Source organism: Lissotriton vulgaris, chromosome 1_1, assembly GCF_964263255.1.
Source record: "Lissotriton vulgaris chromosome 1_1, aLisVul1.2, whole genome shotgun sequence".
NCBI lineage: Eukaryota > Metazoa > Chordata > Amphibia > Caudata > Salamandridae > Lissotriton > Lissotriton vulgaris.
The window spans coordinates 626,096,900-626,119,325 of NC_141685.1; the positions used below are offsets into that span (position 1 = coordinate 626,096,900).

The 22,426-nt window shown below is 44.6% G+C and overlaps 1 protein-coding gene across 1 annotated transcript in view; it reads right to left on the minus strand.

The window, feature by feature from the left end:
* LOC147747587 (vitellogenin-1-like) overlaps positions 1–22,426 on the minus strand; it is a 1,134,322-nt gene that overhangs the window by 312,537 nt on the left and 799,359 nt on the right. The gene's annotated exons all lie outside the window — the stretch shown is intronic.

Here is a 22,426-nt window from a genome sequence, read left to right on the forward strand (position 1 = left end):
AAGGGACTCATGTCTGAGTATACCCTGCCACACCTATAGTGGCCAAAATCGATTCAGAAAAGGGGGTGGTGATGAACAGAGTGTCTGAATTGAGCAGACCACTCTTACCCAGTCCAAAGATCAGGGCTTGATCCATCACCGTTATTTATCTCACTGCCCCATCCCAGCTCAGAACCTGGCTATATGACAAATCAGTCTGTCCCTGGCCCAGTGCATCATGGGAACAGGGCAGACTAAGCTACCAAGCCAATTCTTCACCAGAAAGGAAACAAGCTACCGGGGACCGGTTTCTGGCATTTCAGCCGTCTTCGGCCCGGCTTGCTTGAATCCTGATGGAGCAGTGAGAAAGGGACTCATGTCTGAGTATACCCTGCCACACCTATAGTGGCCAAAATCGATTCAGAAAAGGGGGTGGTGATGAACAGAGTGTCTGAATTGAGCAGACCACTCTTACCCAGTCCAAAGATCAGGGCTTGATCCATCACCGTTATTTATCTCACTGCCCCATCCCAGCTCAGAACCTGGCTATATGCAAATCAGTCTGTCCCTGGCCCAGTGCATCATGGGAACAGGGCAGACTAAACTACCAAGCCAATTCTTCACCAGAAAGGAAACAAGCTACCGGGGACCGGTTTCTGGCATTTCAGCCGTCTTCGGCCCGGCTTGCTTGAATCCTGATGGAGCAGTGAGAAAGGGACTCATGTCTGAGTATACCCTGCCACACCTATAGTGGCCAAAATCGATTCAGAAAAGGGGGTGGTGATGAACAGAGTGTCTGAATTGAGCAGACCACTCTTACCCAGTCCAAAGATCAGGGCTTGATCCATCACCGTTATTTATCTCACTGCCCCATCCCAGCTCAGAACCTGGCTATATGCAAATCAGTCTGTCCCTGGCCCAGTGCATCATGGGAACAGGGCAGACTAAACTACCAAGCCAATTCTTCACCAGAAAGGAAACAAGCTACCGGGGACCGGTTTCTGGCATTTCAGCCGTCTTCGGCCCGGCTTGCTTGAATCCTGATGGAGCAGTGAGAAAGGGACTCATGTCTGAGTATACCCTGCCACACCTATAGTGGCCAAAATCGATTCAGAAAAGGGGGTGGTGATGAACATAGTGTCTGAATTGAGCAGACCACTCTTACCCAGTCCAAAGATCAGGGCTTGATCCATCACCGTTATTTATCTCACTGCCCCATCCCAGCTCAGAACCTGGCTATATGCAAATCAGTCTGTCCCTGGCCCAGTGCATCATGGGAACAGGGCAGACTAAACTACCAAGCCAATTCTTCACCAGAAAGGAAACAAGCTACCGGGGACCGGTTTCTGGCATTTCAGCCGTCTTCGGCCCGGCTTGCTTGAATCCTGATGGAGCAGTGAGAAAGGGACTCATGTCTGAGTATACCCTGCCACACCTATAGTGGCCAAAATCGATTCAGAAAAGGGGGTGGTGATGAACAGAGTGTCTGAATTGAGCAGACCACTCTTACCCAGTCCAAAGATCAGGGCTTGATCCATCACCGTTATTTATCTCACTGCCCCATCCCAGCTCAGAACCTGGCTATATGCAAATCAGTCTGTCCCTGGCCCAGTGCATCATGGGAACAGGGCAGACTAAACTACCAAGCCAATTCTTCACCAGAAAGGAAACAAGCTACCGGGGACCGGTTTCTGGCATTTCAGCCGTCTTCGGCCCGGCTTGCTTGAATCCTGATGGAGCAGTGAGAAAGGGACTCATGTCTTAGTATACCCTGCCACACCTATAGTGGCCAAAATCGATTCAGAAAAGGGGGTGGTGATGAACAGAGTGTCTGAATTGAGCAGACCACTCTTACCCAGTCCAAAGATCAGGGCTTGATCCATCACCGTTATTTATCTCACTGCCCCATCCCAGCTCAGAACCTGGCTATATGCAAATCAGTCTGTCCCTGGCCCAGTGCATCATGGGAACAGGGCAGACTAAACTACCAAGCCAATTCTTCACCAGAAAGGAAACAAGCTACCGGGGACCGGTTTCTGGCATTTCAGCCGTCTTCGGCCCGGCTTGCTTGAATCCTGATGGAGCAGTGAGAAAGGGACTCATGTCTGAGTATACCCTGCCACACCTATAGTGGCCAAAATCGATTCAGAAAAGGGGGTGGTGATGAACAGAGTGTCTGAATTGAGCAGACCACTCTTACCCAGTCCAAAGATCAGGGCTTGATCCATCACCGTTATTTATCTCACTGCCCCATCCCAGCTCAGAACCTGGCTATATGCAAATCAGTCTGTCCCTGGCCCAGTGCATCATGGGAACAGGGCAGACTAAACTACCAAGCCAATTCTTCACCAGAAAGGAAACAAGCTACCGGGGACCGGTTTCTGGCATTTCAGCCGTCTTCGGCCCGGCTTGCTTGAATCCTGATGGAGCAGGGAGAAAGGGACTCATGTCTGAGTATACCCTGCCACACCTATAGTGGCCAAAATCGATTCAGAAAAGGGGGTGGTGATGAACAGAGTGTCTGAATTGAGCAGACCACTCTTACCCAGTCCAAAGATCAGGGCTTGATCCATCACCGTTATTTATCTCACTGCCCCATCTGGGATGGTGCAGTGAGCTAAAAAACGGTGTTGGATCTAGCCCTGATCTCTTGACTGGGTGAGAGCTTTCTGCTTAATTCAGAGACTCTGTCCCTCACCACCCCTTGTTGTAAATATTTTTGTCCACCCTAAGCGTGGAAGGGTATTCTCAGATGTGAGACCCTTGCTCATTGCACCATCAGGATTCAAGCAAACCGGGCCGAAGACGGCTGTAATGCCAGAAACCGGTCCCCGGGAGCTTGTTTCCTTCCCAGTGTTGTCATATGGATACTTCATTACATATATTGCGTTATGTTAGCATGAGTGTATTACATGTTTAAACAGCCGGTTTGCCTTCGGCTTCAGTTTTGCACACGACACATACTTGTTGTTGTAGCTTTCACCCTAGAAGCGGTGAGGTGGTTTAGTTGAGAATAATATGTTATTTCTATGCTATCAGCTTTGCCTGGTGCACTTGGTACAACTGTCTGCACACTGAGAGCTGCACACTCTAAGATTAACCTAACACAAGGTTGCTGAGAGGCCTGATCCTCGCACCACATTAGACATAACATAAATAATGTTGATGCCAACATTTTGGGCTCTACGCGGGTTTAAGATAGAGTTACACGGAATGAACGTAGACACTTGGTGCTGCGCATGGAGAGAGCTGGTAGCTGTTGATGTGAACTGCTCCTACTGACATTGAGAGGTATGGGGCCGCCCTGCTAAAGCCCGAATGAGACCTTCTTAGATATAAAATAATATACTAGATAGGGTGCGCGAAATATAGGTGATATCGATTCTATAGGTTTTGCATTATAACATGCTAGCACCTTTTGCTTACTATGGATTAGTGACTATGCTGCTAACTCTGATTTTTATAATCTGCATTTTGGTATTATACAAGATACTGCGTTTGAGAACTTTGCATTGAATAATAAATATTTCAAACTTGCATTTGTGTTCTTTGACTCCCAGTTTTGGTTTGAAATGATTATATAACGAAAGAGTGTTCATGTGTTCCACGATTCCTGAGGTATTCTAAAGATCATGTTCTGGTTTGTCTAAGACATGGTTCATTCCATAATGATCCATGAGACACTGTAGCTAGCTAGGTAAGGAGATTTCTGACACTGAGATGAGTTTTGGATCATCCTAACTCACTGAGGTTCTAGATCTCTATGCACAGTTCTGTGGGAGAACGGAAACCCTGCTACATGGCGCCCAACGGATTGGTTGGCCGTATTTCATGACACTCGAGTAGTATATCATTCAAACCTTAACACCTTCATTCCCGTTTCCGGTAAACGGTGGTGTCGGAAAAACCTACCTGTTTTTGAAATAGGTCTTTTCAAGCTTGAATTCTACTTTAAACGGTTTCTTTGAATTACTACCCAGTTGTGCTACAAAGTGTTCTTTGTCCTTTTTCACTTCCGGTGCTACCATGGCCGTGGAAATAGCGCAGCATAGCCGCGTCGCGGTTCGCGACCACTTGAGGGCATATAATGTCCCTGCGGAAGGTTTGGCTGTGGTTCTAGTGGTGAGTGCGGAACATGCGTACCCGTACGAATTGTTTTATTCCTGGGTGACGTTTCCGGAAGTAAACGCTAATTCGGGCGTCTACCACTCGTACACTGCCTCGGCTGTTCCGGCGGCTTATGCTCCGTACAGAGCACTGGAAGTACCTATCGATGCTTGGCAGCACGGAGTTTGGTTTGGTGGCGTCCTACCCCACTCTTTAACGGCTCCGAGGTTAGGTCCGTTGTCCATTCCGGGCACAGCCTGGCCCGCCTTGGGCGGATTTACTCCTCATCCTAATCGCGCCAATTGTAATGTGGTTGATTTGCGACGTCTGCATGATGTCGCGGTTGACGTGATTAGAGCGCTTGTTCATTACATTGGTCGTAATATACATGGCGCTGCCCCCGCAGGTGCGCAGCTTCGAGCGGAACAGGCTGGTTTGAAAATCAGTCCTGTCATGGTGAATTCCGTAATGGGCAGAAAGCCAGATAATAAGGATGATTTTCCTTACTGGCTTGCCGAGAAATTCGACCAGCTGGAGGCTGTGTTTCCTAATACGACTCCGGGTGAAAAACACCGGATTCTTACGCTTAGTTTACCGAAGGATTTAGCCCCTGAACTTGCTGACTGCGAAACATGGGGTAAGACTTTTGCAGCGGTTTACTCGAGGTGCTTTGGCACACCGACAGTGTCGAACCTGTCTGCGATCCTCAAACGTGTTCAAGATGATCACGGACCTGAGTCGGCGGTTGAGTTGGGTATGCGCCTGAACGGTTCATTTGAGACAGTTTGCGGTATTATCCTTGCCAATGTAAAAGGGGATGCTGTGAACTTTCAGGTGGCCAATGGTCTGGCGTTAATTCCCGATGCCGAGAAACCCCGTCAGCTGGCAAAAATTATTGTGGCGGCTTATAAAACGGTTGGCCGCAATTCTAAGGGTGCAAAGGTTTTTCTTGAAAAAGAAAGAACGCAGCCCCAGGGACAGTCTTCGGAAACAGGTGGACAGCCCAAGTCCAAAAAACAAAATTGGCCTAAAAAGCAGAATCAGGGTAAGCAACAACAACAGCAGACACAGGTTTCGAGTCCGGCGCCTTCACAACCTGCGCAGTCAGAGCGAGTTTATGAATTGCGCGATCGCGCTACGATTAAATCGCCTGAAAGATATCAGGCATCTGACCAACGCTCTCCTCGTTCCTTTCAGGACTCATCGGCTCCGTCAACCGGTGGTGGAGGGGGCGGCAGGGGCAGGGGTGGCCAGCAAGGACGTGGCCAGCCCCGCACACGAAGTGAAGGGGATCAGCGGGACGACTCTACGCCAAAGAGACCGCAGTTTGCCAAGAAGAAAGTCGCTGCCTTAACGGCGCATCGATATGCCCCAGATAGTGAGAACGCGGCTTCGGAATCTGACGTGGGCTCTGACCTTGCTGGACAGCGCGGCGGAGATTACCATAGTGAGAGAGGCCCTCCGTCCACTGTTGAAGGTGACAGCGACTGAGACTTTTATTGTGATTGAAACAGCTGATACACATGTTGCTCCCCCTGAAAGACTTTTTGAAATTGTCCTGTTAATTGAAGGTGACATGCAGCGAACTGTAAAAGGGGTATTTTGGGAAAATCTTTCGGATACGTATGACATTTTGCTTTCGGAGGCTGACTGGCCCCCACCTTTTGTTCTCGCAGCTCCGCGAGGGGAGGAGGTAATCCTCCCTAGTTTCGCGCACACTGTGCCAAGAATGGAAGCTCTGCATTTTGCAGAAGAGTGGGCTCTGGCGCTTGCGCCGGCTGTGTACCGGAATCAGTGTGGCTGGGATAAATTGTCCCCGAGCCATGAGATTCCGTTACGGTCACAGCCGCAGCCACAACCCCAATATCCCATACGGCGTGAAGCTAAGGCTTCGGTCGCGGCTATCCTTGAACAATTGGAATATCAAGGTGTAATTGAAACGTGTGTGTCACCGATGAATAATCCCCTTTTTACTGTTAACAAGCCGGACGGATCATATCGTCTTGTTTTGGATTACAGGCATTTGAACTCGCATTGCCGTAACTGTGCAGTACAGAATACTCACGGCTCTGCCCTAGTGAATAGTCTTGAGCGTAAACGGTTCAAAACCACGCTTGACATTTCCAATGGTTTTTATGCACATAGATTAGATGGTCTCAGTTCCCAATGGACCAGTTTTACATGCGGCGGCGTACAAAAAAAGTTTAATCGACTCCCAATGGGATATAAAAATAGTCCGGGAGTGTTTTCCGCCCGCATAGTCTCTCTTTTAGAGAGTTTCGATCCAGTTGCATGTTCGTATGTGGATGATATTTATCTCACAGACGACGAGCTTTGGGTGCATCTGTGTCGAGTAAACAGCATAATTTGTAACTTTGCAGACATGGGTTACAAGTTTAACTTTGCAAAATCGCACATTGCGGAGTACACAGTGTTGTTTCTAGGTTATGAACTTAACCATGAAGGAAAGGGATTGGCTCCTCAGTTCCTGGAGAAGTGCGCGCAGTTGTCTCCGACAACGCTGAAAAAATTACAGTCTTTGCTGGGTTTTTTAAATTTCGGGAGGACATACATTCCGGAATATGCCCAGCGTATCAAGCCTTTATATGCCTTGGTACAACCATCTTTTTCCAAATCATGCTGGCTGCCTGAGCATTCAGCCATTCTGCAGTCCTTGCAGGCTGATATGCTGGCTTCTGACTACTTACAGACTCGTGATAACCAGACCAACCTGGTGATAAGAATTATCCCTGGGACGGTGGGTTTCACGTACCTGACTTTTAATGAAGGGGATACTGTACCTATTGCTTACAAGTCACACTTGTACACTTCGGCTGAACTGCGATTTTCCACTGTGGAGAAAGTTTTAACGGCTGTGCAGATGGCAATTCTTAAGGAACGTGCCCTGTCGCAGGGAAAGCGCATGTTGGTTGTCACCCCGTGTCCAGCCTTGGAGGCGGTCACGAAAGCCAGTGTACCTAATTCTAAAGCTTTGCACCCTCGGTGGATTCAGTGGGCTACATCCTTGACATCTCAGGATGTCACGTTTATTTTTGACGCCGCTTTACGGTCGCAGGAGTATTTACAGTATGAATTTGTTCATCCTGCTCCTTTAGCAATGCGGCCGTTGGAGGATTTCCATTGTATCATTTACACGGATGGTTCGGCGCAGGTTGCGCATGGCTCTAAACACGCCTACGTTTCCGCTTGCGCCATTGTGGTGGGTGCCATGGTGAACGATGAGTTCAAGTCCAGTGTTGTGCACACGCAAACGCTAGGGGACTGCACCGCACAATTAGCAGAGCTTCGCGCTCTTATGCTCGCATTGGAGTACGCTGATCCTTGTGTGACGACTTTAATCGTAAGTGATTCTTACTACTGTGTCCAGTCTTACAATGAGAACTTGTTCTTTTGGATTCAGAATGATTTTCGTGATTCCAAGGGTAGCACAATAAAACATAAAATGATCTGGGTCCGAGTGGCGGAACTTAAAGAGAAACTGCCGCTCGTGTTTGTGATTCATACTCTTGGCCACCAGCGCGTGGGGGTCCACGCTGTTGGCAACTCGCTTGCTGATGAAGCAGCGAAGTCAGCGGTATCGAAATACTTAGTTGCAGCAGTCACGAGGTCCAAAAGCAAAATAGATGATGACATCTTGGCGGCTGTTGCTGCCACTGCGAAGGGAGGTAAATATCCTGCGGGGTTCCCTTCGAAATACACATACCACTTAAGTCCCGATAAGGTTCCTTATGTGAAAATTCCTGAAGTTGGAGAGCGTTTAGTTCCCAACTCGGATCGCAGAGCTTCTCTGATTACAGCGGCTCATGAAGGTGTGGCGTCTGCGCATGCGGGCGTCTCAGCCACTGTATCTCAGCTACAACAGAGGTTCTGGTGGCGGGGACTGTACAAACAGACGCGCGATTATGTCCTTATGTGTGACATTTGTCAGCAGATTAAGCCTTCTACTGCTGCGCGTCCGCCTCAGACACAGTTGTGCATCTCTAATAAACCGCTTGGTTGCGTTTATTTGGATCACTGCGGTCCTTTTTCTTCTGATACTGCTTATAAATACATCTTAGTAGCAGTTGACTCATGCACACGCTTTGTATGGGTATGGCCGCATCGAAGCGCTGATTCGCGAACTGTCATTAAGGATTTGCGTGTCTTTGTGGGAATCTTTGCTTGTGGTACTTTCCATTCGGACCAGGGTCCGGCTTTCGCCTCTAAGGCGTATAAGGATGCTATGGTTTCGTTGGGAGTACAGGTGAAGTTTTCAAGCCCCTACAGGCCTGAGGGCAATTCTGTAGTAGAAAGAATGAACCGCGACTTAAAGCAATCTTTGACAGCCCGTGTTATAGGCACTGGTAGAAACTGGCTGACCCACCTCTATGGCGTGCAGCGTGCGCTTAATAATCTCCCTAGAAGGTCTCTGGGTGGGCGGACCCCATACGAAATGCTCTTTGGTATCAAGATGTACGTCCCTGACCTTGATGGTGCAGACTGCCAGGCCCAGGCCGCGGCCTTTGACGTAGATGAACATTGCAATGTTTTACAGGATCTACAAAAGACCAGAGACAGTCTTGCAAAGGAACACTTGCCCTCCACATCGGATGATGCGTTGCAGATCCCGGTAGTTGGCTGGCTACCCCAAGTTGGAGAACTGGTTCGAGAGAAGATCAATAACAAGAAAGAGTTTGGTCCCTCATATCGACCGCCGGTTCGAGTCCTTGGAGTGAAGGGCACAAGAACAGTCATTTTACCACCACTTCCAGGTCGTAAAGAAAACAGATTTATTTCTATTGACAATGTCAAGACACACAGGGTGGCCGATTCTTCATAGCATGACACCGGCTGCATCCTGTCCTTCCATGGTGAGGAACTCTGTGCTGGCTATTACATCTGGTACAGATCAGGAGGTGTCCCTCGAGATGCCTGCTTTATCTAGTCCTTTATTAAATACTATTCCTCTTGCTAACATTGATGAGCTGACCTATGCAGATCCTGCTGATTTATCTATGTCCGACCTACATGCCCGTTTGGCTAACCAGTCCAGATTCTCTTTTGACTCTGTTTCGGAACTTTCAAAGAAACCATCGACTATTGCAAAATATGCCACGTTGTTTAAAAAACATTTTTTAATTCCACCTTGGACATACGTTTGGCTGATATTATTTTCATTTTATCTTTTTATGTCAATTGGTTTTGTGTTTTATTTTTTCCGCTTGATCGATGGCCATTATGTGATCGAAAGAACAGGAATTCGGTACCTTAATGGAACATTGGCCCCTCTGTCCTCCTCACATTCAGTACACAGACTAAAGAGAGACTTACATTCAGTACAGATTACTGCTTGGCCAGTCCTTGATGGGATTGTGTGGGATGCGGTTAGGTTTCAGATACATGGCCCCACAGAAGTTATTAATGTTCCTAATGTGCTTAGAGTAAACATGGGAGATGTGATTAAGCAAAATGTTCATTCTGATGACTGGGATCTTCAGGCTGTAGAAGCATTGTTCTCTGATTTGAAATATTATGCGGCCTTTGATGCTGAGGATTTGTACTTAGATTCTGTCAATTATGATGATTTATTTTGCTATCAACATTATGGGAATCATTTCCTACACAAGACAAGTTCCAGGAGGGTTCCTGTGAATTACACTCAGTGGGAACATTGCCCTGCTCCTTTACAGGGGAGCTCGAGTACGTTTCTGGGAAAATACTCTTATTTTACAGACTTTAATCAATCAAATCCTGAGTCGTTTTATTTTAAAGTGAACCAGAAATTCATGCCCAAAGTCAGACTTACTGATACAAAATTGCTGTATTCAAAGTCCTTTCTGGAAAGGTTATCTGTAGATGGCTATGAGTTATGGAAGGATACTATTGACCTTAAATCGGTTTGGGGTACCAAAGATTGGCAGGTACAAGGCACTGAGGCTTTGCATCGTGCATGTCTCATCCCGAATCACATGTTGTTTTTAAATTCAACTATTTCCCAAACACCATGTTTTGGATTGGCTACATCTAAAAAATTAAATACCCCTACTATCCCTGATTTAGAAGAATATTCAGGTTGGAGTAATTTCACTACATTATCCATCAGTGAGATACAAGCACTTTTGCAGAACTCCTCCTTTAATGTTTCCCATTTCGTCCCGGAGGGGTGGATCTTGTGGCAGAGGAGCTCTGATGCTTGCCAACGTCGTTTTTTGGGTTTGTCTGAAGGGTTTACACACGTCAGGCCAGATCCCAGGTTTGAAACAGATCACACTGTTACTACTTATTCAGTAGGAAAATTGTGTCAGAATTGGTTACAACACTCCACTTTGGCTGCAGTTAAACTGCATCTGTCCCAGTTGAATGAAAATATAGACCTAAATGATTTTATGAAAGGCCCAGCTAGGGGTAGATCTAAACGCTTTCTTTATGCTATATACAATGAGATTTGGAAATTTTCACAAGTTGAGGCAGCAAAACGCCTGAGAGCTATTGATCAAGCAAATTTGGAAAAAGTGCTTGCAGTGGTCGATAACAGTATTAACATGCTTTCTTCCAGAATTTACACATTGGATAATATTGTTTCTTCTGTTGTTGATATTGTACATGATGAAGTGTCCACGTTATACCATGGTCAAAATCAATTGCGTTCTGTGATGCAGTTTGCATGGACGCTACAGACTCTTAAGGCTGGTCGAGTTCCCTGGACCTCATTGAACGTTTCATCCCTTTTTGCTCCTTTTAATCTTACTGAGAAACAGCGCATGCTTTCAATGCGTGATGCTTCATTTTCTGTGCTACATATTGAAAAGCTAGAGTCCTTGCCTTTCTCTGTTGCTGAAACCACTACTGCCACATGGCTTATTCATGGATTAATAACATTACCATTCCCTTTATATAAATTTACTAACTGTATGCGTTATATTGCTATAGGTCGATATGAACCGCTAGGCAATGCATTCCTACATGAGGCATGGTCATTACCATACACATACAGATGTCTGAAAGATGGAAAAGAAGTTAATCTTAATGGTGAGGAATGCACACAGTCACCTGACCATTCATTAATATGCAGACACATTCAGTTACACGGTTCTTGTAATCAGGACCGCCCAAATTTAGCATGTGTTTTAAAAGGCACGCCAGTTCCAGCAGTAGTGCCCACATTTACATTATTAGCTAATGGTAGTTATTTGCTTTTAAACAACGAATTATGTTGTGGTTTATTAATTGGTGTGGCTTATATAGTTACTGTATCAGAGCGTGTAGTGTGCTGCAAGAACGTGCTATACCCACCCACGCATGGCTCTTCAGATGTCTCCATCTGGCCACGGATCCCAACCTTGGAAGCGAAGTTCAATGGTTTAAGCAGAATAAGGGCCCTTTTGTCTCAAAAACAAGTGACCCTGAGTTCGGCCCGGGAAACTTATGTCCTTCACATAGCCAACACCCGCACAGAGGTGCAGGCGCTCTTAAACACTGATTTGCCATTTCATTTCTGCGAGCTGGTACACCAGATTTTTAATGCTTCTTCAACGACTGGCCTTGCACATTTTTTTAAAATAGTAAGCAGTGGCCTCGTGACTACGTTTGAAAAAGTTTTTGGTATCATTCCCACGTTTTTCCACACTATTTTTTCGAGCTTGTTTGGTGGACTACCTGTTTTGCTGGCTGTGGCCGCAGGCTTTCTATTGGTGTTTTTCTTCATAAAACATGGATGCCCATCCTGCGCAAGGCGCCGTTCAACGCCTCCTGACCCTGTGTCGTAATCGGATGCTCAATTACTATGGAACATTGCCGCTTGCAGCATTAAGCACGGCCTATAGATTGTCATTTCGGTTCACCGACTTCACGTGTGTCCAACCTGTGTTTCACTGCCTGAGCTGCGAGTTCGATTGGGCCATTGATTTATGCCTATGCTTGAGGACTGCTCCTGACGTCGATTTTGATCAGCTAATGCGTCCCGTGGTGGCTCACGAGCTGATCTGTTCTGGCGAGAGAGTTATGGCCTTGGCAGCGATAAATGGAGTTCTGGGCCAATGGGAGATCTCTGCAGCGGCGGATGCCTTTCTGACACACAGCGATCTGGTGAACCCACCGAGTTGTCCTCTGACGTTGCAGGAGGATCCGATGCTGGAGGAGCACGTATGTTCTTTCCCATTGCTAAATTGGATGGCTGAACTATTTTCGGATGATGGCAGTGATTTCATACTGGAGGCTGTTGCAACTTTCTTTGCATATACTTTCCAATCGTGAGATGCCTGGAGGGAATGCTTTGTTGTGAAATATAACTTTCGCCTCGCTGAATTGGAGGGATGGACTAAGTTCAACTGATGGAAAGTTCACTCACGTGATGTCGCTGGAGATAACGTCTGGGTGGCACATGACTTTGGATATCGGATAAGTGCCTTGGTTTTTTCTCTTACAAACATTTGAAAGGATGCGACCTGGTCATACATTTCATAATTTTTGGACCTGGCGGAAGACTTTTGGTTCAAGACTTTTGTTCTTTTTTAGCTTTGAGGCCACTGTAGGCATTCATACATATTCATTCATACATATTTTTAGCTTATTTTAGCTCAATATTATTGAATTTTGCTTTCAATTTTTGTATCTGATTTAGTATTGCCTTTTCCCTTATGATTGGCGGTGCTCGGACCAATGGGGGGGTGTCATATGGATACTTCATTACATATATTGCGTTATGTTAGCATGAGTGTATTACATGTTTAAACAGCCGGTTTGCCTTCGGCTTCAGTTTTGCACACGACACATACTTGTTGTTGTAGCTTTCACCCTAGAAGCGGTGAGGTGGTTTAGTTGAGAATAATATGTTATTTCTATGCTATCAGCTTTGCCTGGTGCACTTGGTACAACTGTCTGCACACTGAGAGCTGCACACTCTAAGATTAACCTAACACAAGGTTGCTGAGAGGCCTGATCCTCGCACCACATTAGACATAACATAAATAATGTTGATGCCAACATTTTGGGCTCTACGCGGGTTTAAGATAGAGTTACACGGAATGAACGTAGACACTTGGTGCTGCGCATGGAGAGAGCTGGTAGCTGTTGATGTGAACTGCTCCTACTGACATTGAGAGGTATGGGGCCGCCCTGCTAAAGCCCGAATGAGACCTTCTTAGATATAAAATAATATACTAGATAGGGTGCGCGAAATATAGGTGATATCGATTCTATAGGTTTTGCATTATAACATGCTAGCACCTTTTGCTTACTATGGATTAGTGACTATGCTGCTAACTCTGATTTTTATAATCTGCATTTTGGTATTATACAAGATACTGCGTTTGAGAACTTTGCATTGAATAATAAATATTTCAAACTTGCATTTGTGTTCTTTGACTCCCAGTTTTGGTTTGAAATGATTATATAACGAAAGAGTGTTCATGTGTTCCACGATTCCTGAGGTATTCTAAAGATCATGTTCTGGTTTGTCTAAGACATGGTTCATTCCATAATGATCCATGAGACACTGTAGCTAGCTAGGTAAGGAGATTTCTGACACTGAGATGAGTTTTGGATCATCCTAACTCACTGAGGTTCTAGATCTCTATGCACAGTTCTGTGGGAGAACGGAAACCCTGCTACAGTGTAAGAATTGGCTTTTGTAGTTTGGTTTGCCCTGTTCCCATCATGCACTGGGATAGGAACAGACTAATTTGCATACAGCCAGGTTCTGAAACTGGGATGGTGCAGTGAGCTAAAAAACGGTGTTGGATCTAGCCCTGATCTCTTGACTGGGTGAGAGCTTTCTGCTTAATTCAGAGACTCTGTCCCTCACCACCCCTTGTTGTAAATATTTTTGTCCACCCTAAGCGTGGAAGGGTATTCTCAGATGTGAGACCCTTGCTCATTGCTCCATCAGGATTCAAGCAAACCGGGCCGAAGACGGCTGTAATGCCAGAAACCGGTCCCCGGGAGCTTGTTTCCTTCCCAGTGTAAGAATTGGCTTTTGTAGTTTGGTTTGCCCTGTTCCCATCATGCACTGGGATAGGAACAGACTAATTTGCATACAGCCAGGTTCTGAAACTGGGATGGTGCAGTGAGCTAAAAAACGGTGTTGGATCTAGCCCTGATCTCTTGACTGGGTGAGAGCTTTCTGCTTAATTCAGAGACTCTGTCCCTCACCACCCCTTGTTGTAAATAAGCATGGGCAGAAAATCCGTTTCGCTCGCGGATTTTGCGGATTTTCGGTAAATTCGCAATCCGCGAGATTCACGAATCTCCCGCAAAATCTGCAAATCCGCGAGCAGCGGATTTTGCTCGCACTGTTCGCACTGTTCGCGTGAGTTCGTGCCCCGCGAATAAGTGCAAAATTGCAGAAATACGATCTTAGCAAAACTGAAAGTAACTACTTACCAGGTTCAAAAGTTCAGGCTCATCATTAGTAGCCATTTCCTGTAGTGCTTCCTGAGGGGCCCCTCCAGAGTTCAGTTGCCAGTTGAAACTATTATGTGACCCTGCTCTGAACCTCAGAATAGTTACACATATGCCACAAAGGTCCTGAATTACAGCTAAGGGAGACAAGCAGGAGCCAGGCTGGAAGTTCAAATCCATTAATCAGCCCCTAATGCATTATTGTCAGTTGGGGCAGGGCAGGTGTTGTAACTAATTTTGCAACAATGAAAGCACTTAGCAAGTGCAAAAGATCACTAATCAGGAAGCACTAAGGAAGCAGGTGCCAGCTAAAAAAATATTCTGTGACACATTAATCAGCCCCAAATTAATTCAGGTCACTTGAGGCAGGGAAGGTGTGCTTGCGTTGCCACAATAATGTACACTGACTGGACAACCAGAGGGTGCTGTGATGAAACAGAGGGTGGCATGGGTGGGCCAGAGGGTGGCATGAGTAGTCAGAGAGTGGCAGTGGTGACAGAGAGTGGCAGTGATGAAGAAGAGTGTCCCAAACAGGCTGGACACGTAGAAACAACAAGTTCGCGAAACTTGCGACCCGACAGGTAAGTTCGCAATTTGCGACATTGTAAAAAACCCTCGCGAACTGGCAGAAACCCGCGCAAACACAAAAAAAAAAAATCCGCAAATTCGCGAGAATTCGCGGATTTTGCGGATTGCGAGTTCGCAAATCCGCAAAATTTGCGAACGCGAGATTCGCAAAAATCACCCATGCTTAGTTGTAAATATTTTTGTCCACACCGTCTTTCGGCGCAGCATTGTATGATGGCCAGACCAGTGCGGCAACTTGCTGGACACCACCTCAGTGCCGTCCGGATCTCGGCGCGTTGTGCTGCCTTCGGCCTATTCGCACAACGGTCCGCTACTGACGCCGCCTCACAGGCCGACGGATTTTGTAGGCTTTTTATAGCCCAAAGCCGACTAAAAGACAGCCCAAAGCAGCCCATTGGTGCTACTCCGGGGAGGGAGGGGCAGGGACAGTGTCAAGCGGATGGCGAATGCTTTGAGATGGATGTTGCAGCAGGCTGCCATGTAAATAGTTGTTTAAATTTTTTTTTTTTAACGTGTTTATTTTGTTGGAGCGTTGTATATATTTATAAGTTATTAAAGTGTTATAATCCTACTACTTTGTTGGAGTGCTATATATTTGTAATGTGGCAACGAGCACAAAGATGTTACTGTATAACCAGAAAAAGACATAGTCCAATTGTGCGTGATCTAGTCCAATCTGGTGACGCCGATAGTGGGTATCAGCAGACTTTCATTTGTATAGGGTTTGTCGGTTATTGGGCGGGAATGGTGGTAGGGCAGGCATGCTTAGGCAGCGAGGGCGGCGGAGCCGAACTACCTCGTGGCCATCCCGACCGCGAGCTTGGCTCCTCCCCCTGGTTTCATACTTTTTGCGGAGGGCTATTTCCTGGTGTTTCTTGTTTTAGCAGGGTCAGAAAGGATCCTATCAGTGGCCTACTGATTTTGTTTGATTCCTTTCGTTTTGCCATAATTTGCTAGGAAGGTACCGTGGCTAATCATCCGCAGGGCTAGGTGATAGCCTGGGACCGGCCTGGACAATCGGACACAGAGGAAGAGGAGTGTCAGAGGGTGCGGTAGTGAATAGGGTGAAAGGGAGGTGTCGGGCGGGCACGGGGTGTGATTCTCAGGGAAGAGCAGCGCAGATGGGGGGAGGTTTATGGCCCATGCATGAGAGAGAGAGCGGGGGTGACCAGTGCGTGGGGGAGAGGCTTGCGAGGGTGGGGAGCCGTGCTGAGGATCGGCGGCGTGCAGAGAGTGGGTCTGGTCAAGGCATCTAAAATGGCTGCTGTGCACGACAAAAGTATGGCATTGGAAAAAAGGCAAGATGGCGCAGACAATGTTTATCCATACGGATTAATTTTCCACAGAGAGAGCGGGGGTGGTCAGAGAGGGGGGGGTGTTCGTAGCCCCAGGGAGACGCGCTGGGGACCGGCGAGGGGCAGAGGGGCCATAGCGCTTTCAAAATGGCTACTGCTTGCTAGAGCGTACATGCCTGAGTTGGGACAAGGTGGCGCCGATTATGTTGACATGGCAAACCAGATTTTAACACATAGACATGGAAGTGAAAACTGCACCATTGCTCCCCCCCCGACTGACACCCTCCTTTGCCTCAGCTTGGATCATCATTTGCTAAAGTGTTCGAAGACCCCAGCGTGAGTATAAGCACAACCGGGGCCTTACTGCACACCCTGAGAAAAACTACGCAGCAAGACATTCTCTACCTTCTCCCTTTTCCATGTTCCAATGCTTTGAAATGAACAATATATTTACTCGCAGTGACAAAATGGCGGTCAACACTTCCTGATTTCCTTAGAATCGAACGTTAACAGACGTCACGCAGCAAAAAAAAATTCCGCTCACGCGCAGCCGCTGGAAGACATGTATCAACATATATGAGCCTCCTCAGCCACCCTCAGAAAACCTAGGGGGGTCAGGATACGTCTCCCGTGCCCCCTTATACCCATTTCCCACATTGTTTTTCCTCCATCTTGTGATTTAATTAAAACGAAACACAAAATGGCGAACTCCCGTTACGCTACCGGTGAGCGACCCGGTTCGCGTACCGGGAAGTGCTTCTACCGCGAAAAATCAAATTTTTTTTATTTGCCTCACGGGACCCTTTAATAACCCCAACATCATTCCTAGGGGGTCAAAAGGGGTCTACCTTGCCCCCTTTCATTAAATTCCCCCTTCGTTTTTATCCTCCTCTTGTCTCTCGATCCTATCGAGACACAAGATGGCGGCCACTCCGGACTGTTTAGAATGTTTACAGACACCTGAGAGCCAATCAGCTTCGCTTCGCGAAGTTCCGTTACGCGTCAGGTACGCGAACCGGAGCGCTAACCGGAGCGCTGTCACAGATATATCTGTTTTTTAAAACGTTAATTTCTCAAAATCCACTGGAGCACATATATTGAGACATAGCAAAGGCACGTCAGGCAAACCATATCTACAATTTTGCTAAGTTTCATGTAAATCCATTCAGCCGTTCGAGCTAAAAGTGAGTCCAACCGCCCTATGGAAAACTCAATGTTAAAAACGCGTTTTGGGACCCCCCTTTTTTCTCGGCCCCCCTTGACGAAACCCCCCCAAATTTTCAGGGGGTGCTCAGAAACAAAATGTGCCATTTTCCTGAACATTTCAGCCAATTCCGTCCACAAACGCCAAAGTTATTCGACATAGAATTTTCAAAAATCCCATAGGAAAAAAATCCTAACTATATCTACCTACTATATATATATATATATATATATATATATATATATATATATATATATATATATATATATATATATATATATATATATATATATATATATATATATTACCTACTGGCGGTCACCAGTAGGTAGACATAGTTAGGATTTTTTTCAATGCAAAATCTCAAAATTCTATTGTGAATAACTTTGGCGCCCGTTGACGAATCTTCCTGAAAATTTCCTCAAATTTGCCTTGCGGAGCTCCGGTCCTTCCCTTAAAGTTTGGGGGGATTTGTCAAGCGGGGGCCGAGATAAAAGGGGGGTCCCAAAACGTGTTTTCCCCATGTTAATTTCCATAGGGCGGTCGACCTCACTTTTAGCCCGAACGGCTGAATGGATTTCCACCAAACTTGGCAAAATTGTAGGGACTGGTAGCCCGATGTGCCTTTGCTATGTCTCAAGATATGTGCTCCAGTGGTTTTTACGAAAATTTACTTTGAAAAAATATATATTGGGCTACATTGGGCTATATATATGTTAGAGCCCAAATGTAGCCCAATGTAGCCCAATGTAGCCCAAAGATGGCCACCAGAGACAAAAGAAAACAAATGTAGCCCAAATATCAGCCAGATGTAGCCCAACTATAGCCCAATGACAGAATGTCCCAGAGTGTTCTAAAGAACAACTAGAGCGCTAACAGACTTACTTATGACAAAAGTATGGCACACCTGAAGTCATCTTGATTGGAATAAAGTGTTAACACTTAAAACATTTAATTTGCAAAGGAACAAAATGAGGGGGTTCATTTTGCCTTCGAAATTATGATTAGTGCTGAAGAAAGAAAAATTAGGGCACATTTTGAGTGACTTCTCAAATCCTCTTATATTTCATAAAAAAAATTCTGATATGCAGTCTCCCAAGATGGCCACCAGAGACAAAAGAGCCCAAATGTCGCCCAAATATCGGCCAGATGTAGCCCAACTATAGCCCAATGACAGAATGTCCCGGAGTGTTTTAAAGAACAACTAGAAAGCTAACAGTCTTATTTATGACAAAAGTATGGCACACCTGAAGTCATCTTGATTGGAATAAAGTGGTAACACTTAATACATTTAATTTGAAAAGGAACAAAATGAGGGGTTTCATTTTGCCATAGAAATGTTATATATATATATATATATATATATATATATATATATATATATATATATATATATATATATATATATATATATATATATATATATATATATATATATATATATATATATATATATATATATATTCACTGAAAAACCCATAGGTTTCACAACAGTTATAGTTAGGAATTAGCATTAAAAAAACCTATTAAATTCACTGAAAAAACCATAGGCTTCACACCAGTTATAGTTACCTGGAAATTTTACTGACATATAACCATTGAAATTACACGTTATAGTTAGTTGGACTCACTATAACTTGCGCGTGCAATGCACTGCTGATGACGTCACATATTACATCACTCATGACATGGTTTGAGATGTCATCAGTGATGTCATGAGTGATGTCACTGACCATGTCATGAGTGATGCAATATGTGATGTCATCAGCAGTGTATTGCACGCACAAGTTATAGTGAGTCCAACTAACTATAACGTGGGAATTTCAATGGTTTTATGCGAGTAAAATTTCCCCCTAACTATAACTGGTGTGAAACCTATGGTTTTTTCAGTGAATATATATATAGATATATACATAGATAGATAGATATATAGATAGATAGATAGATAGATAGATAGATAGATAGATAGATAGATAGATAGATAGATAGATAGATAGATAGGTAGATAGATAGATAGATACTTTAGTTACCCTAAAATATTTATTTAGCCACAGGTCTATAGTTAGGACAGACAGGGAATAAAAACACTCCCTTACTTATATTGTTCTTGTTTCATGTTTATGCTTTCCGCATCATGGCTGTGGTTTAGCAAAATATCTCATCTAAAGCCTTCACAAACTCCACAAAATGATATACAGAGATTTATATAGTGCTGTTACAGCAATAATACCCTACTTATTGCCCAGCTGCACCAACCTACACTATTGCCCTGCGACACCAAACTGCAATCAGGCATGTGCTTTACGTGCAATCAACAATATCCTTTCCTACTGAGTAACTAAAATGATTGTCAAGAGTAAGGTTGAAGATACGCGTCCAAGGAAATCCAAAGAACTACTGTTGCCTTGTTGCTTGTACCTGGGTTCTTTTGCTAGACTATATGATAGCTGTGTTCTTTGTACAGGGATACACAAGTTGCAACATGACTGTTACCTTTTAGAAAGAAATGGGTGTTTTAAGGTCTCAGTTTCGTTTATGTTGTGCCATAGTTTTTTCTTAGTTAGTTGTTACTGATGGGAGACTTGTTTCAAAAGTTACTTTTGATTCAATATCAAGATCCAGCTGTAACGTTGTCAAAAAGAAGCAAATACTAGGTCTCTGCTGGGTAGCGATCCTTTTGAACTTTGACGAAAAAGAATAACTATGCATAAGCCGTAAATCTATAATTTATGGGTTAGTTCTTAAACTTGCCACTGTATTTAAGTTCAGCTCAGTTGCTTAACATACATAATTAGTGAAACACATTCTAATTTCTATGCTACTAATCCAGGAGTGGTTTAATTGCTCCTTTGCTGGTGGGATGCACTTGACATTTTAGCTAATATGAACACCTCCAGGCTGATATGTTCGAGGGAAGCTAACCACAATCTGTAAATAGCTTCCTGCTCTAGAAACCACTGCACATTTACTTTGGTTAAGAGAATAGGTAAATGTGTTTCCATCGGGAGATTTGAGATTCTCCATGTGAAATAAATTCAATAGAGGAAAAAATAAAATTCTTTGTCAAGTTTAGTAGTATTTTTTGCGTCGCCGTTCAGCAGGCATAAAAATGTGACAATTGTGCATGCAGATTTATTTTATCTGCACAGCAGAAGTACTACTAGAATTCGTTGTGAATTTCTAATAATTTCGATTTTTTTCTCCAGGTGTTGAAGTGAGCCAATGGAAGTACATTTCTGACTTTTATTTATACACTTTTCCGGTTTGGTTTCCCTATTTGTAATCTGACACTTAGCCCACTTTGACTGCAGTATATATCCTTCGAACACTGCGTTCTCATCTCACAGGCACCACTGCAAAGAGGTTTATATCTCTCTACGTACATGACATATTTTGACATCCCTCTCTGTTGTATGTATACACATATATTGCCAAGGATGTACTTTTCAAAAATTGTTCTTGCACTGCACTTTGAACTTACTATTTTATATTTTAGTATTTGCCTATATTTATTTTGAAGGCAACATGATTACATTACATGCACATCAATATAAATGTATATAACAAGAATTTGTAGAATAATGTACCATAGATATCCATAGGATGCTAAAGAAAGTTACACAGTTCCTAAATATCTTATTACCATTTTTAGTGTACTTAATAACTAATAAGTACTTTATTCTTTCTGACAAGCTCAAAAGATCTGAAATATTTAGCTTTTTGTCAATGAATGAATCAAAGTGAAATGCCTCAACTTTCTCTTCTTTGTCACGATTTCCATTCCAATCAAATGCATTTTTCTTTCTCTTTCTCGTTTTCTTCTGCTATGCCTTCTGAACAAACCCAGGGATACTGGAAAGTCTTTTTAAAGGCTCAGCAGCGGCTCGAGATCTAGAAAATCATGGGCCTTATTTATGAAGGCCTTGCGTCAGTTTTGCGCCGCCGGTGCGTCACTTTTTGTGACGCACCTGCGGTGTAAAAAATGCGCCTCTTTGCGCCTTATTTAAAAAGTGACGCATCTAGGTAGATGCGTCACTTTTAAACCCCTGTGCCACATTATACCTGCGCCAGGTATAATGTATGCAGAGGGGGCGTTCCCCCGCAAAAAGCCTCGTAATAGTGACGCAGTGAAATCTATGAGAATTCACTGCGTCACTTTTAGGACGCTGTTGCGTCAAAATCTTGCGCCTGCCTCACAGCAGGCGTAAGACTGACGCAAGCCCTTTCACATGGGGCTTTCCCCATGTGAAAGGACGCATTGCTGGAGTTGCATCACTTTTGTGACACACTCCAGCAATGCGTCACTTTTGCGGTTACAGATACGTCAGAAATACTGACGTATCTGTAACTCCTTGCGACATGATGCGTCATACATGAAATATGACGCATCATGAATGTCGTAAGGAGTGCGCAGTGAAAAGTGATGCATCGCTGTTTTCACGCAGCGATTTGTCACTTTTCATAAATGAGGCCCCATGTGATCAATTTCTCCAGATCCCCTGGGGAAATGTCCGATGAGTTAAATGGCCTGTCCGGCTTGAGTAGAGGTATGTTCATAATAAGGAGATGTGATTATGTGTACATTGGAGGACTTAAGGACTAGCTCAGGTAAAGTATATACCATATAAAAACGGTTTTGAGATTAAAAAAAATGTTTTCCAGCAGAGTTGTTCTGGACAAAACGTGTCATTAGTTCTATGTGTCAAGAATCTAGTTTATTTTAAAAGAAAGGTAATGGTGATGCAGTTAAAAAGCAATGTTCAGACACAAATGAGGGATTGAAGAAGGGCTGAATATGCCCTGAATATTTTTGACCTTGCTTTTTGCACTAAACCTATTTTGAATGTAATGCAAA